Below are 17,474 nucleotides of genomic sequence, written 5' to 3'. Positions count from 1 at the left end.
TTGGCCAGGATGGGGGGGCCTTTGCCCTGAAGATTTTTATGGGCAATACAGAGGGCTTTGAAATGTACCCGTTCTTTGATGGGTAACCAGTGGAGTGATCTCAGCGCTGGCTTAGCTGAGGAGCGATGGTTAGTGCTGGTCAGTAGTCTAGCGGCAGAATTCTGCACCACCTGTAGTTTCTGGGTTACTGAAATCGGAACTCCCAGATAGAGCGCGTTACCATAATCCAGCCTCGACAGGATCATGGCTTGTACCAGGATTTTTTTGGCTCTATCAGGGAGTAGAGGGAGAATTTTTCGTAAAGATTTAAGTAAGCCAAAACAGATCGCCACGGTTTTTCTGGCTTGTACTTTAAATGTAAGATCGTCATCAAGCCAGAACCCAAGGCTCTTGATAACGTTTTTTGGGGTTGGGCTAGCTCCCATAGATGGGGGCCATAGCGTAGGGGAGTTAAAAGATGCCTACCTGCCCAGTAACATCAGTTCGGTTTTTTGATTATTGAGCTTTAACTGGGATAAGCCCATCCATTGTGATACCTCTTCGAGACAGTTACTCAGACTCGGGTGAGACAGATCAGTCTGATTAAGACAGACCACGAGCTGAGTATCGTCAGCATAGCTGACCAGTTCGATTACGTAAGGGGCCACTATCTTGGCTAGAGGGGACATGTACACATTAAAAAGTGTGGGGCTGAGGGAGGAGCCCTGTGGAACCCCACACTGCAGGGGGAGGGGCGAGGAGTAACAGCCATCTTCAAATACTTTGAAATACCTGTCGCAGAGAAAGGATTCGAGCCAAGAAAGAGCCTTTCCTGAAATTCCAATTTCGTTAGGGCGGGCTAAAAGGATACGGTGGCTAACCGTATCAAAAGCGGCACTGAGGTCTAGGAGGCTGATGGCCACATTGCCACCTGTGTCCAGGATCCTCCTAGACTCTTCCACCACCTTGAGGAGTGCTGTCTCGGTCCCTTGACCTGGACGGAAGCCTGTTTGAGAAGGATGGAGCAAAGTGGAGGCTTCCAGGAATAAGGACAATTGCTGGTTTATACATTTTTCTGCCAATTTACTAATGGCCGGGAGAAGGGAGATGGGACGGTAGTTAGATAGGTCATCTGGGTCAAGATTGGATTTCTTCAACAACGGTTTGACCATGGCCAATTTCCAGTCCACGGGGACTGTGCCTGTTTCGATCGAGGTGTTAATCAGGTTGATGACGGGAGACTCCATGATAGGCATAACTAGCTTCAAGGTGTTAATAGGGACAGGATCAAGGGGGGAGCCACTTTTGATTGAGTTGAGGAGGGGGGATAGCAGATCCTTAGTGAGCAGAGCGAAAGAAGAGAGTTCGGGAGTAGAACCAAGAGAAGGAGGTTTGGGTGACAGAGGGGATTGGGGAATAGAGAGGGGGGAGGGCCAGAAGAATATTTTGAATTTTGGTGTGAAAGAAAAGTGCCAATTCTTCACAGCGGGGTCCAGATGCTTGTGGGGCCAAGGGGGATCCGGGAGTTTCAACAAACTTTTGACAATAGTAAAGATCTCTTTCGCGGAGTTAGGTGATGCAATGATTTTCTCGGAGTAAAAGGCTATTTTAGTAGCCTTAAGCGCTGCTTTGTAGGCTTTAATGGAGATTCTATATTTAATTTTTGACTCCGGGTCAAAGTCTTTCCTCCATAGTCTTTCCTCTTTTTTGCAGCTCTGTTTGAGTTTTCGAAGCTCTGGACTAAACCAAGGGTGGTTGATAGGTCCCCTTTTTTGAATTACAGATTTTTTTGGTAAGGTAACGTCCAGTGAGTTCTCTATCCACTGGTTGAACTCTGAATTTGCTATATTGATGTCTGAGTTAGTGAACGGTAAAGTAGTACTTAATGCTTCCGACCATATGTTTATATTAAGCTTAGACCAGTGTCTTGTTTTTTTAGTGATAAGGGTTTTAACCGGGGCTGAGGGAGGAAGTTTCCAGGTGAAAGGTATAATGAAATGGTCTGACCAAAGGATCGGGATCGGGTGCAAAGTGATAAGATCAGTGATATTAGAGAAGATGGGATCAAGCAGATGTCCCTTTAAGTGAGTAGGCTTTTGGACTGTTAGAAGCATCTCGCAAATCTCTAGATCTTGAGCCAGATCCACAGCAATAGTGTCATGTGGATCGTCAAAGTGGAGGTTCAAGTCTCCCAGTATAGTAAAGTTGGAGGCTAAACTGGCGAGATTTACGACCGTTTCCAACAATGACCTGTGAAATTGTCCGAGGGATCCTGGAGGGCGGTAGATTAAAAGCCCCGTGAAAGAAACTAGAGGTGAAAGAGTGATCGAAAAATGAACATTTTCACAGTCCAATAATGGGCTACCTAAGAGGCGACAGACTAGATGATTCTTGTAGAGAATAGAAATCCCTCCACTTATGTTCCCTGATCGATCAAGATGTTGGATTAGGTAACCCGGGGGCAAAGCCTGGACAATATCTGGGCCAGAACTAGGCGCTAGCCACGTTTCAGTAAGAAACAGTATGTCCAGTGCCGAGTCCTGCAATAGAAATGAAATCTCAGAGACATGTTTTGGCAGGGAGCGGCAATTCAAAAGTGCCATATTAAGCTTGTGGGCTGGTTTCTGCCCGATCTCAGGCAATTTGATCAGTTGGTAGGGGCAATATCGGTAGCTATATTGATTGCGCGAGGGGTCTAACGAATTTTTACACAGGGATTTGGGGGGGTCATGGCATGATTTAATTGCAAAAGGTGGGGGCACGGATATGTGGTTAAGCCAGCCAGGGGAAGACCAGGGGGACTGGTCCCTGGGCCCGTCCTGGCGCGGACGGGCGCAGACGGGCAGGATTCTGGCATGACTCCGGCGTGAGTCAGGCGTGTCCGCAATCACGTCCGCTACGCGGAGGGAGACCGTCCTTTTTATATGAAACTAGAGCGCACCAGAGCGCTTCCTTACCCCCAAGATGGCCGCTGTGGAGGCTTCGGTTTCCCGGGACCTCACCCTCAGCGTCTGTGCTCAGCTGAGAGTGGGCCCAGGCAGCAATGAGCTGGCGCTACAGGTATGTGGCAATTAAAAACGCTTCTTACTCAAGCGCAATGTCAATAGACCATAAAAAAGGTAAAACGCTATTTTAATCTAGCGATATACAGGTAGCAGTTTAAAAGATTGCAAAGGGTGCAGGAGGACCTCCCGGCTTCCGCCTCAGGAGGGAATCAGAAAAGTAGCTTGCTAAGGGGTCGAAGGCGAAGAGCCCTTTTATATGAAACTAGAGCGCACCAGAGCGCTTCCTTACCCCCAAGATGGCCGCTGTGGAGGCTTCGGTTTCCCGGGACCACACCCTCAGCGTCTGTGCTCAGCTGAGAGTGGGCCCAGGCAGCAATGAGCTGGCGCTACAGGTTTGTGGCAATTAAAAACGCTTCTTACTCAAGCGCAATGTCAATAGACCCTAAAAAAGGTAAAACGCTATTTTAATCTAGCGATATACAGGTAGCAGTTTAAAAGATTGCAAAGGGTGCAGGAGGACCTCCAGGCTTCTGCCTCAGGAGGGAATCAGAAAAGTAGCTTGCCGTTAAGAATGGATGACACTGATTATATAACTTAGATTACCAGGTAATAAATGGCCAATTCGCCTCTGTTTCTGCATCTACATTCTTCGCTGTATTTTAACATATCTTTTGGATACCTTGTGTTCCCTTAGATTGAGTTTAAGCTTTAGTAATTACATTATGCGATTTTATAAAATATAATGCGTGACTAAATAGTCTGATGATTAGAAGGGACTTTGCACGCTACAAGATAAACAACACTTATTCATTATCAGGTCGAGCTGGTGTAAGCAGCGCGAAGCGCTGCGTCCAGCGAAGCATCTTTTGTTATCCACTTCCTGGGAATGTGAGACAAGGAATGGGCACGTGCTGGCGATTTCCCCATGTGAGCGCGCACGTTCACCCTCACGCCGTGCACATCTCCTGTCTCAGATTACGAGAAACTGGATAACACAGAGACACACAGGCGCGCACAGACACACACGCGTGCAAACACACAGACACACACGCAAGCACACACACAGACACACACGCGCGCATAGACACACAAGCACGCACACACACAGACACACACGTGCGCACAGACGCACACGCGCGCACACACACAGACACACACGCACCCCCCGCCCCACTCACCGGGTCTGTCGGACTCCTCTCGTCCCTCGGTGGTGGCGGCTGCACGAGTCAGTAGCCCCCTGCCTAGGCCGCATGAGTCTCGCAGCATTCCCTTAACTACGGCGGCAGATCCAGGGACAGTGCATGCGCGAGCAGCCCTCGCGCCCCCACCCCCGTCTCCTCCCCGGCCCGGATGTGGGCACGAGCCGCAGATCCAGGGACAGCGCATGCGCAAGCAGCCCTCGTTCCCCCCACCCCCGTCTCCTCCCGGCCCGGATGTGGGCACGAGCTGCAGATCCAGGGACAGCGCCTATACTTGTTTTTACTGTGAGGGCTTTTTTCAAAGCTTCCCTGCGTTCATTGCTGGTAATTTAAAACTTACAGCGCGCCATTCACGGGACGCTGCATTCCTTTTTTATTAAAAACTTTGAGCGCGCCACTCGCCAATCTGCTCTCTCCTCCAGTGGCCGGTCAGTCCCTGCGTCCTGGGCGCTCTAATTACATTTAGCCGGAGCAGTCCCAGACTCACTGGGCCTCTTCGGCTGCCGTGCCCATCTCTTGGAGCTTACGCAGCACCCCCTCAGTCGCTGCTGGTTGCCCTTTTGAGCCGAGGCTTACTGCAACACCTGCGGCAGTGCCCCACCTGATGCTATCCGGAGACGTGCCGGGCTCCACCTAGGGCTGAGCCTATGCCGTGGCTGCTGACATTTAGTTAAGTCTCTGGTCATATCAGAATGTCTGCCAACAGCTATCTCGTATCCTGGCACTGCACTCTTCCGTTTCAAGTTAATAAATGTAGGGTACATGCAGGATATGCAAAGCACACGCAGCACGAATGCAAATGACTGCAAAGTAACCACAAAAATATTCCAGCAATACCACATCCAATACCAAATGCTCAAGCAGTCTGCTCTGATACCTTATGACCGATCTTTGAAGAAACATAATTCTAGACCTGCTGCACGCAATCCGAGAGGTCTCGTGTATTAACATGCACTACAACACATATTTTAAAAACACCGAGCAGAAATAAATCTGAGTGCTCTAACGTTGTGTTGTCAATAACAGTTCCGGACTATGCAAAGCATAAGCAATCGCACAATGCTGATAGCAATGAGACGTGCACCCATGCGAGATCTTTTAATTAGACATCACTGTGTGGCAGATATTAACAAGCATTTGCATAGCCAATAGGTCTTGCCAATGGTCCCATATACGTGTTTAGCCATGCAGCACATTATCACCCACCGGGCAGATTTCTGTAATAGAACTAGTACATTGTAAAGTGCTTTGATACCTTCATTTGTGGTACATGTGCTTAGTGTAGTGACGTAAGGGCAGTGGCATGGTGTGGAATGTCGTGGTGAGTTGTGATATGATGTGTGTTGGTGGAATGTATGTGTGTAGTGTATTTTGCTGGTGTGTATGTTAGTGGTATTTGTAAATTTACATCGCCTAATAAACAATTGTAATGATATTAATTGTGTGTAGTGTGATGCGGTTAGTGTCTTTTGTAATGTTTTTAAAATTAAATAATTTTTTTTGTTAGTTGTGTGCTATTTTTCTATATTTAGCGCTCTGCAATGCAATAGGTCTCGCATTTGCATCAATCTGTGCAACCATTCAACAACAACTGGTTCAAATATGTTCTCTCAATGTTTCAAGCTTTATTACAAATGTCACAAAAAGACGTTAATATTTCACTTCTGTTCTTGGATTTTCGTCACAACAAAATACACTGAACATAATCTTCACCAAAGTCATTTACAAAAGTTTAAGCTATTGCCAATATAAATTACAATATCTTTTATTTAAGTATTAATTATTTTAAAAAAATTAAAGCCATTGTTATTTGTAATATGAATACATCTAAGTCACGTAAATACAACACATATTGGTGTCACATTTGCGAAAGTTATAACTATTGGCATTGTAAATGACAAAGCTATTAATTTCGCTATTTTCAAAACCAACATAAATAAAAAAAAATGTCATTTACAATAGCAATAGCTCAAACTTTCCTAATGCAAGACCTATTGCATTGCAAATGCTTGTTTAATGTCTCCTTCATATATACGCAACATTCAAAGACAGAGCATCTGTTGCAAATAGTGGTCGGTCACCTTTCTACTTCTGGGTTTCCCTTTTGGAAGTTTACAAGGAAGAGATAGCTGACAGGACAGGCCATGGTATACGTCCGGGTTGTGAGTAGGTCACACACCCGGTGTACACAGGAAGTCATACTGTGTGCCTAATTGGATGATTCCTCGCTTGTATTTAAGGTCGGTTTGAAATATCCGATTCCTACCAGTTTGTGAGCCGTTCACCCAGGACAGCCCCACAGGATTCTTCAGGAGGATTATTACAGGTACGAGCGTATGTCTAAAATGGGCAGCGTGTTTTTCTCTTGTAGCTGTAGTTAAAAACAACTTGCAAAGAATTTCTAGTAATGTTTTCTTATTAGGTTACAATTTTGTCCCGTATATTAATACTATTAGAAGGCAGTTTGTATATTATCTTGCCTTGCCGTAATACTGATTATGCAACAACAAGCTTAGTGCACCTTCAAAACGTAGCCCGATAGGTGTTATTGTTCTATTGCTGTTAGGGGTGTTACCGGTCGTCTTCATTAGTTTCTGATTCAGAACGGCTTCAGGTAATATCTTGTGAAGCAGTAGGGTTAATTTATGTTAGTGGGTATATTTTGTAATTTATTTAAAATATTAAGTTTTATTTAAAAACCCAGTCAGTAAGGTTATTGGTTAAATTGCCTTTGGCAATGCTTGTTTATTTACCTACTGAAATATGAATCAATCCCTAGAATGTGCGCTCTGCGGAGACAGGCTCGCGCCAACCCTCGTGCTTGGTGTAACCTTACAAGAGGCTCGCGCTGAGTCTCGTGGTGGAAGCTATAAATATGAGCTTCCACCAACTGTCAGACGCTTCGTCTCTTGTTGAACTTGACGAGAGCTTCTGCTCCCGCTTTGGATCCGGCAGTTCCTGTCATCTCTTGTTTCCCATCGTGAAAGAAAATCCAAACCCATTTTATTCCGTTTAATTAAGCCCCGCGTAGACTGTTTTCCTAGCCCTGGCTGTCAACGTCGTTGATTCACGACCTTCATGAAGACAGCGCGGGCGGACTCCGGAGCTCCACTGAGACTGTCAGCCGGGAGGTTTGTTTACTCGCTCCCTCTCAGCCGGCAGTTCGAGACTCTAGGCAGCGCTGCTCTGCTTAGATGAAAACTTTACAGTAAGAGATCGTTTTTGTTTTAAAAAGGCCACGGACTTTGTTTTAATGCAATGTGGCAAGGTTTAATTAGTGTAAGTACTAGAAAACGCTAAAGAAGGAAATTACTCGTTACTTAGTGTAAACCAAGGAACAAGCCTTGGCAAGAGCAAGTGACTTTTGAGGTGGAGTTGGAACATTAAAACCAATGGACTAGCGCCTGTAAAACTTGGAGATACCAAAACGAGTTGAGAAGGAGATTAAAGTCTATAAATGCATAGAGTCAAATATTATATTGTTTTAAGCGCTCTATAGCAGATAAAGGGACAAATAAGCCTTGGTAAAGGCAAATGTGTTAAATAGGCAATCTAATGTGTATGAGCAATTCTGTGATAAGTTGGTTAGATTGCAGAATGATATGAGAAAGGTTAGCTTATTTACAAGGTCAGTCATGATAATTAACCTTAGGAGGTAGAGTGAATTTAGATAGGTTGTCTCTACCTGTCTTCCTACTGCAGAGCTTCCTATCAGAAGAAGTAACCAAAGTTTCAGGTATGATTCAGCATGAAGTTACAAGTTCAGTTTAAACTAACCCTATTAATCTAATTGCCTGGTTTCTTTTAGTAGTAGTCTTAAGATATACTGACATGTAATGTTTATTTGAAGGTGACAAGATACAGAGTCAGAGTTAAAAAACCTTCGTAAAAGTGCAAAACAAGGGTCAGACGGATTAATGGTTAGTAAACATGATGTCTAAATAATTAGTTAAGCCAGTTAAGAAATCTACAGATGAGTAAATGTTGTCTATATTGCATCGCAGTGTAGCGTGAAGACAGCGCAGAACATTCCTTATGAAAAGGTCCTCGGCCTGGAGCACTTCCTAGAGAGAGAGACAACAGAAGATTTAATCTTGTATAATTTGTTGTGTGTCTCTCTGTCCACTTCCCCTTTCCCTGGGGGAGAAGTCAATCCAGTCAGTGTCAACGTCCTGGTTGGGTTGGTTGATCCTTGAGGGAGTTGGGAGTTTGCAGCTCGAGAGGAAAACGTCAGAAGAGTCTCGCAAGACTCCTCAACAGTAGACGAAGCCTCTCTTGCCTAATTTCTAAATCGTTTCCTCTTGAGTCTGCAAACTCACCCTCATGGATGCTTCACAGTTGTCGCAATTAGTCCAGAAATTGACAGTGGAAATGGAAAATTTACGTTTGGAGAATCAATCGCTCCGTCAGGAATTAAATGAGACTAGGGCTGGATTCTCAACTTGGAGGGATTCCTCTAAAGAGAGGAAACCAGTTTTGGCGCCAGCTAGATTTGGAGCTGAGGTTGTTCAGCCACATATTTCAGAAGATCGGTCAGAAAAGCAGCCAGTTCAAGTTACTGTGGTTACTCCTACACCTGTTCCCTTGGCTAACCCAGAAAGGTTTTCTGGAGATAATAGTAGATTTGCAACTTTTTTTAGTCAGTGTCAATTGCATTTTATGTGTAAGCCTCAAATTTTTTCTTCTGATTCTGCTAAGGTGGCTTTTATAATTTCTTATCTGGGGGGGGGTGGCTGCGAATTGGGCCATGCCCTTAGTAGATAATAATGATCCTTTGCTTCATAATTTGCAGAATTTCAAATTAGCCATGTCCAATTTATTCGCTAAACACACCTTAATTCAGTCTTCTGATAATGAGTTGTTGAATCTTCGTCAAGGGACCAAGGATCTTATCTCTTATATTACTACCTTTAATAGACTTCTGTCCGAAACTCATTGGCCTGAGGAGAAGAGAATCTCTTTATTTTATAGAGGTCTAAAGGATGATTTAAAAGATTCTCTTGCTCACATAGTGAATTTGCCTGATGGGTTTAAAGAATTTCAGGATCTGGTGGTTAGGCTTGATCACAGATTAGGTGAACGTAGAAATGAAAAAACTAGGAGTGATTTTAGAAGTTCACTAGTTAAAGTTGAGAAAAAAGAGTCAGAAGTTAAGAATTTTGTTGAACCTGTTTTACCGAGTGGGTTTAAAGGGCCTTTATCCCCAGAAGAAAAAGAACGGAGACGTAAGGGCAATTTATGTTTATATTGTGGCAAACCTGGGCACTTTGCCAAGGATTGTTCTGTAAAACCCACAAAAAAGAAAGTTCTTGCTATTGAAACTCTTCCCATTAAGCCGTCGGAAAACTGAAATTCTCGAGGGAAGCAGAGATCGTTTCCTCGAGTAGAATTTCTTCTAAGGTCTCTAAATTTGTCACCAATGTAACCACACATATTCCAAAAATTTTACTATCCGGTTGGTCTTTATTTTAACCACTCTTCAAAGACATAGTATTCCTGTACTTTTGGATTCTGGGGCTACTGGGAATTTTTTCGATATTGGTTTTGCTCATAAACTGAATCTGAAATTTGTTACTAAAGAGGAACCTGAGTCTGTAAGAGCTGTTGATGGTTCAGTTTTATCTTCCGGCATGATTCAATTTTGTACTGAACCACTGACTATAGTAGCAGATAATGGTCATACTGAGAAGGTGGTTTTTGATCTTATTGATGCACCAAATTTTGGTGTCATTTTAGGCATTCCTTGGTTGGAATTACATAATCCCAAAATTGACTGGATTAAGAGGACTGTTACCTTAGAGTCTTCTTTTTGTAAATTACATTGTTATCAAGAGACCAAAGATCCAGTAATGCCCCTTTTTTGTGCTGCTTTAACTGCTGAAAATAATAAACTTCCAGTTGAGTATAAAAACTTTTCTAAGGTTTTTGATCCTGTTGAAGCAACCAAATTACCACCGCATAGAATTTTTGATTGCAGAATTGATTTAGTTCCTGGTGCTATTCTACCCTGTAGTAGAATTTACGCTTTGACTGAGCCTGAAAATGTTTATTTAAGGAACTATTTGGATGAGCTTTTGGAATTAGGTTTCATTCGACATTCCACTTCTCCTGTTTCGTCTCCTCTTTTCTTCGTTGCGAAGAAATCTGGGGATTTGAGGGCCTGTATTGATTACAGAGCGGTTAATAAGGCAACCATTAAGAATAGGTACCCATTGCCTTTGATTCCAGTGCTTCTTAATCAAATTAGAGGTTCTAGCGTTTACACCAAACTGGATCTCAGAGGAGCATATCATTTGATTAGAGTTAAAGAAGGCGATGAATGGAAGACCGCTTTTCGTACGAAATTTGGTCTTTTTGAGTATACGGTTATGCCATTTGGCCTTTGCAACGCTCCAGCAGCTTTTCAATACTTTATTAATGAGGTCTTGCATGATCTATTGGATGTCTGTTGTATCGTTTATATTGACGACATTTTAATTTATTCCAAAAATATGGAAGAGCATGTACAACATGTCCAGTTGGTATTACAGAAATTAAGAGATCATTCTCTGTATGCTAAATTGGAAAAGTGTGTTTTCAATGCTTCTCAGGTGGAATTTCTTGGTTATTGTTTGTCACCTGAGGGAATTCTTATGGATCCTAAGAAAGTTGAAGCAATTCTTACCTGGCCAATTCCTGCTTCAATTAAAGACACGCAGAGAATTTTAGGATTTGCTAACTTTTATAGGCGTTTCATTTCTAAGTTTTCAGAAATTGTTACTCCCATTACTCATTTATTGAAAAAAGGGAAAGTCTTTTCTTGGACTGAAGAAGCCGACCAAGCATTTTCATTGTTGAAGAAGGCTTTTACCTCTGCTCCTATTTTGGTTCATCCTGACCCTGATAGGCCTTTCTTTGTGGAAGCAGATGCTTCACAGACTGCTATTGGTGGTGTGTTGCTTCAAAAGGATGCAAATACTGGTCATCTTCATCCTATAGCCTTTTTCTCTAGGAAATTACTTTTGGCTGAGCAAAATTATACGATTGCAGAACGAGAATTGTTAGCCATTAAAGATGTGTTTCAAGAATGGAGACATCACCTTTTGGGAGCTAAACACACTATTACTGTTTACTCTGACCATAAAAATTTACAATTTTATTCTACTGTTAAGGCTTTTACTCCTAGACAAATGAGGTGGTTACAATTTTTTAGTGAATTTGACTTTTTAATTATGTATCGACCTGGAAAGAAGCAGCTGTTGTCGGACACACTTTCACGATTAGTTTGTGAAAAAGACTTAAATTCTGTTAAGGACCCTCCCAGTATTTTGCCTTTAGAAAAAATTGTTGCGGAAACGCATTCAGAGAATTTCCTAGATTTAGTTAAGAAGGAATTAAGGAATTTTGATGTTCATGAATGGTTACTTAAAAAGGGGAATTCCATTAAAGATGGGTTTTTCTATCACAATGATAAATTGTTTATTCCTACTAGAGTTTTACAGGATAAGGTCATGCAGTGGAATCATGATTTGGCATTTGCTGCGCATCCGGGTATTAACAAAACCTTGGATTTATGTCAACGTCATTTTTGGTGGGACAAAATGATTCCTATAATCCAACAATTCGTGAAAGCTTGTCCAGTTTGTTCACGTCAAAAGGCTTTACATGAAGTTCCAATGGGTTTACTTCGTCCTATGACTATTCCCCCTCATCCTTGGCATACAATCAGCTTGGATTTTATTACTGATCTCCCTAAGTCTAATGGTTTTACTACAGTTCTGGTGGTGGTGGATTTGTTATCTAAAATGGGACATTTTATTCCGTTACATAAGATTCCATCTGCGGCTGAGTTCAGTACTGTATTTTTATCCAACATCGTGAAACTTCATGGTCTTCCCTCAAAGATTATTTCAGATAGGGGTCCTCAGTTCATTTCAAAATTCTGGTCACAACTCAGTAAACATTTAGGAATCGAGTTAGCTCTTTCCTCTTCTTTTCATCCACAGACGGATGGACAGACTGAGAGATTGAACCAGCATGTTGAACAAGGTTTAAGATGTTTGTTAACAACTTCCTCTTGTCCCTGGGATGAAGTTTTGCCTTGGGCAGAATTTTCCTATAATAACACCACTCATTCTGCTCTGGGTTGCTCTCCTTTTTATTTTATCACTGGTCAACATCCAAGATCTATTCCTATACTCTTACCTGATGAACAATTGTCTATGCCAGCAGTTACTGATAGGTTAACACATCTGTTTGATATTCAAGATAAGGCTAGGAAGCAATGGGTCAAGAGTAAACTTACCATGAAAAAGACTGCTGATTCTCATCGTCAACCTGCTCCTTTGTATAAGGAAGGTCAGTTGGTGTGGTTATCTACTAGAAACATTCAGTTGGAGGGTCCCAGGAAGCTGAAACCCAGATATATTGGGCCGTTTGAAATCAAGAAAGTTTTGAATCCTGTGTCTGTAAAACTAGTTTTGCCTGAGGAATATGCTATTCACCCTGTTTTTCATGTTTCTTTGTTGAAACCTTTTGAACCTTCTACTCGAGTTGACAATCCACCTCCACCTGTAATTGTCGGTGACCATGTTGAGTACGAGGTTAAAACTATTCTGGATTCTAAAAGGATACGGGGTACCTTGTTTTATTTGGTTGATTGGAAGGGTTATGATCCTTCTGAGCGATCTTGGGAACCTGAGAGAAATGTTCATGCTCCTAGACTTATTAGGTCTTTTCATGCATTGCATCCTGATAAACCTAGACCTGTAAGACGACCTTTGGGGGGAGGAACTGTTAGGGGTGTTACCGGTCGTCTTCATTAGTTTCTGATTCAGAACGGCTTCAGGTAATATCTTGTGAAGCAGTAGGGTTAATTTAGGTTAGTGGGTATATTTTGTAATTTATTTAAAATATTAAGTTTTATTTAAAAACCCAGTCAGTAAGGTTATTGGTTAAATTGCCTTTGGCAATGCTTGTTTATTTACCTACTGAAATATGAATCAATCCCTAGAATGTGCGCTCTGCGGAGACAGGCTCGCGCCAACCCTCGTGCTTGGTGTAACCTTACAAGAGGCTCGCGCTGAGTCTCGTGGTGGAAGCTATAAATATGAGCTTCCACCAACTGTCAGACGCTTCGTCTCTTGTTGAACTTGACGAGAGCTTCTGCTCCCGCTTTGGATCCGGCAGTTCCTGTCATCTCTTGTTTCCCATCGTGAAAGAAAATCCAAACCCCTTTTATTCCGTTTAATTAAGCCCCGCGTAGACTGTTTTCCAAGCCCTGGCTGTCAACGTCATTGATTCACGACCTTCATGAAGACAGCGCGGGCGGACTCCGGAGCTCCACTGAGACTGTCAGCCGGGAGGTTTGTTTACTCGCTCCCTCTCAGCCGGCAGTTCGAGACTCTAGGCAGCGCTGCTCTGCTTAGATGAAAACTTTACAGTAAGAGATCGTTTTTGTTTTAAAAAGGCCACGGACTTTGTTTTAATGCAATGTGGCAAGGTTTAATTAATGTAAGTACTAGAAAACGCTAAAGAAGGAAATTACTCGTTACTTAGTGTAAATCAAGGAACAAGCCTTGGCAAGAGCAAGTGACTTTTGAGGTGGAGTTGGAACATTAAAACCAATGGACTAGCGCCTGTAAAACTTGGAGATACTAAAACGAGTTGAGAAGGAGATTAAAGTCTATAAATGCATAGAGTCAAATATTATATTGTTTTAAGCGCTCTATAGCAGATAAAGGGACAAATAAGCCTTGGTAAAGGCAAATGTGTTAAATAGGCAATCTAATGTGTATGAGCAATTCTGTGATAAGTTGGTTAGATTGCAGAATGATATGAGAAAGGTTAGCTTATTTACAAGGTCAGTCATGATAATTAACCTTAGGAGGTAGAGTGAATTTAGATAGGTTGTCTCTACCTGTCTTCCTACTGCAGAGCTTCCTATCAGAAGAAGTAACCAAAGTTTCAGGTATGATTCAGCATGAAGTTACAAGTTCAGTTTAAACTAACCCTATTAATCTAATTGCCTGGTTTCTTTTAGTAGTAGTCTTAAGATATACTGACATGTAATGTTTATTTGAAGGTGACAAGATACAGAGTCAGAGTTAAAAAACCTTCGTAAAAGTGCAAAACAAGGGTCAGACGGATTAATGGTTAGTAAACATGATGTCTAAATAATTAGTTAAGCCAGTTAAGAAATCTACAGATGAGTAAATGTTGTCTATATTGCATCGCAGTGTAGCGTGAAGACAGCGCAGAACATTCCTTATGAAAAGGTCCTCGGCCTGGAGCACTTCCTAGAGAGAGAGACAACAGAAGATTTAATCTTGTATAATTTGTTGTGTGTCTCTCTGTCCACTTCCCCTTTCCCTGGGGGAGAAGTCAATCCAGTCAGTGTCAACGTCCTGATTGGGTTGGTTGATCCTTGAGGGAGTTGGGAGTTTGCAGCTCGAGAGGAAAACGTCAGAAGAGTCTCGCAAGACTCCTCAACAGTTGCGTGTTGAGGAAGACCAATCGATACATCCATGGTCATTTTAGGTCTCTGTTTCACATATTGCCCACAGGTGACTTGTGTAAAAAATGTTATGAAGGCTAGGGAATGCCGACTAGCGACATATAAATAACAGAGTAGGAACCCTAACAAATGTTATTGGAGGATTGTCTTCCCAGTATATACATTTTTAGATTCCTTCCCATTAAATCAGAATTTAGATGTGATTCTACCTTTTTTTGAACAGGGCCAATTTATGAAGGGCAGGTACGGAATCGGTTGATAAACTTATGAGCTTTTACTGACTTTAGAAGATTGCACCCAGTGTCCAACCAGTGTCTGACTACAGCGAGACACATTATGGTGTGAGAAAACTATTCATGGGTTGATATTGGTAGTACAAAAACGATAGAAAGGACTGAAAATTGATTATTGTACCTTACAGATCCTGTCAGAAGTGTTTTCCATGAAGTGTGGTTGCAATTCATGCACATAGTTACATCTTAGAAGACTGACTAATTGCTATCACTGTACATCCTGCCAATAAGGTAAGGTTCCCTTTCCCATAAAATAAGTAGCAGTTAAGAATATTTAGAATAGAGGTTAATTCGTTTTTCTCCTCTCCCTGTGTGCATTAGATACCTGATCTGGGCATTAATTAGCAGATGTAAATGCCCGGGATCAACTGAAATTGACGACAGAAATTATAATAAAGCTTTGGTTGAATGAACAGGTGAGGTTTGTCCTACCATGTGATCTGCTTAGTTTATGGGTTAAGCAGTGGAATTTATCTTTAGTGATTGTTGTCTGACTACTAATGTAAGGAGCTGACAGCCTGGTTAGAATATAGAGATCAAATATAATGACAGGCAACACAAGATGTGAGGTGTGAGAGTAAAAATGAAATAAAAGCTCCGGTAATGAAGTCATAATGTAAGGGGGGAGACGGGGAGATGGGCCAACAAGCCCTGGCGTCCACTGCTAGACCTTCTGCGCATGCTTTCTGTGTAAGCCTGGCTTCTTCAGCTTTAAATGAGCTCACACAATCGGTGATCACTACTATCATTTCTATGTTAGACAAACAGGGCGGGGGTAGAGGGTCTGTCAGAAGACGCAAATCTGGCTATTCATCTGGCCAGGGAAAGTAAGGGGGGGTTCTCCAAGGGAGGGGGGGTAGGGGGGAAAAAAAAGTAGTCCTCGTATGCTTCTTCTTGCTCCATTTGGTTTGAAATCCTATCTCTCCAAACGTAATGCACAGTTTTTTGGAATGGTGGGTATCTTAGGCCCTATAGGTGACCTAGTGAGATGGCATAGGAAGAAGTCATGATTGGGTTACAATTTTTAACCTGGAATGTCAATGGCCTGCGTGTGAGGGGCAGGAGGCATAGAATTATACAATATCTGAGAGACTCCCCCGCACAGGTCATCGTCATCCAGGAGACCCATTTACTCAAACATGAGGTGAATGAAATGCTCAAAAAGCTTAAGTGGGTAGACATGTTTCTATGCACAGACCACAAAACCAACACACGTGGGATCCTCATTATTTTTAAAAAACAGGCAAAAGCTCAGATTATAGAATCTCAGGAGGATCTTAGTGGGAGATGGCTTATAGCCAAAATACGGTTAGATGGTAGACCTTTTATTTTGGTAGGGTATTACGGTCCAAATCTAGATGATCCTTTACACCTCAATAAAATCCAGAGCCACCTCCTCCCAGGATCCGGTGATATGGGTAGGAGATTTCAATCTTGTTCTAAATCCAATCTTGGACAAGTCCCCTAACTCCAGAGCAGTGACACATTCCAACTCCAGGCAAACCTTGTTAGCAATTATGACAACTTTGGGACTTGCGGATATATGGAGGGAGAGAGCGGGTAACATCTTGGGGGTTTCCTTTCGGAACCTCAAATATAACCATAAATCTAGAATAGACTACGCTCTTTTCAGCTACATCCTCAAAGACGCTGTCAAGGACCTGGTTTATTTGCCATCGCACCTATCAGACCACTCCGCTATTCGCTTTACTTTAACCCTTTCTCAGCAGTCAAGACACACTACCTGGTCATTTGACCGGTCAATTCTACTAGAGGAGGAAGAGTCTAGTTTTCTCATTGTGGAGGCCACCTCGTTCTTGGAACTTAATCTAAACTCTGCGAAGATTGCTATGGTATGGGATACACTAAAAGCCTATTTAAGGGGATGTATAACTAACCGTGCCTCTTACAGAGCGAAGAAATATAGAGAAGCAATCGCAAACATCGAGCAAGAATTAGCAACTATAGACGACAAGAGTGGATCCACCGCTCCATCCCCTACGGATCAAAAGAGGTGGGAGGAGTTAAAGAAAGACCTAGAAAACATACTTCAAAGTAGAGTGGCTAAGAGGTGGGAGGCTAGCAAGCTTCAACACTTTGAATATGGAGAGGCTGCAGGCAAGGTTTTGGCCTGGAAAATTAAATCAGACCAAGCCAAAAAATATATCAGGGAAATAAAGGTGGGGGGGGAAGCGACTGCTAGAACTTCAAACTCAGGAATCGGAAGTGCCTTCCTGTCATTTTTTAGGGATATCTACAAAGAGGAGATCACGGAGGATGTATTGGCTTGGGAGGCTTGGTTAGATAAGATTGAATTGCCTTCTCTTTCACTAGAACAAAGGGGCAGCCTGGACCAAGAAATCTCTGAGCTAGAAGTTCGTAATGCCATCAATCGACTAAAACGAGGGAAGGCGGCGGGACCAGACGGCCTACCAGGGGAGTTATATCGTGTTCTCGGTCCCGCTATTATTCCAACCTTAAGGAGCCTCTTTAATGACATTTT

The sequence above is a fragment of the Lissotriton helveticus genome, chromosome 4_1, assembly GCF_964261635.1.
Source record: "Lissotriton helveticus chromosome 4_1, aLisHel1.1, whole genome shotgun sequence".
Classification (NCBI taxonomy): domain Eukaryota; kingdom Metazoa; phylum Chordata; class Amphibia; order Caudata; family Salamandridae; genus Lissotriton; species Lissotriton helveticus.
Note: the sequence above shows the minus strand (reverse complement) of the source record.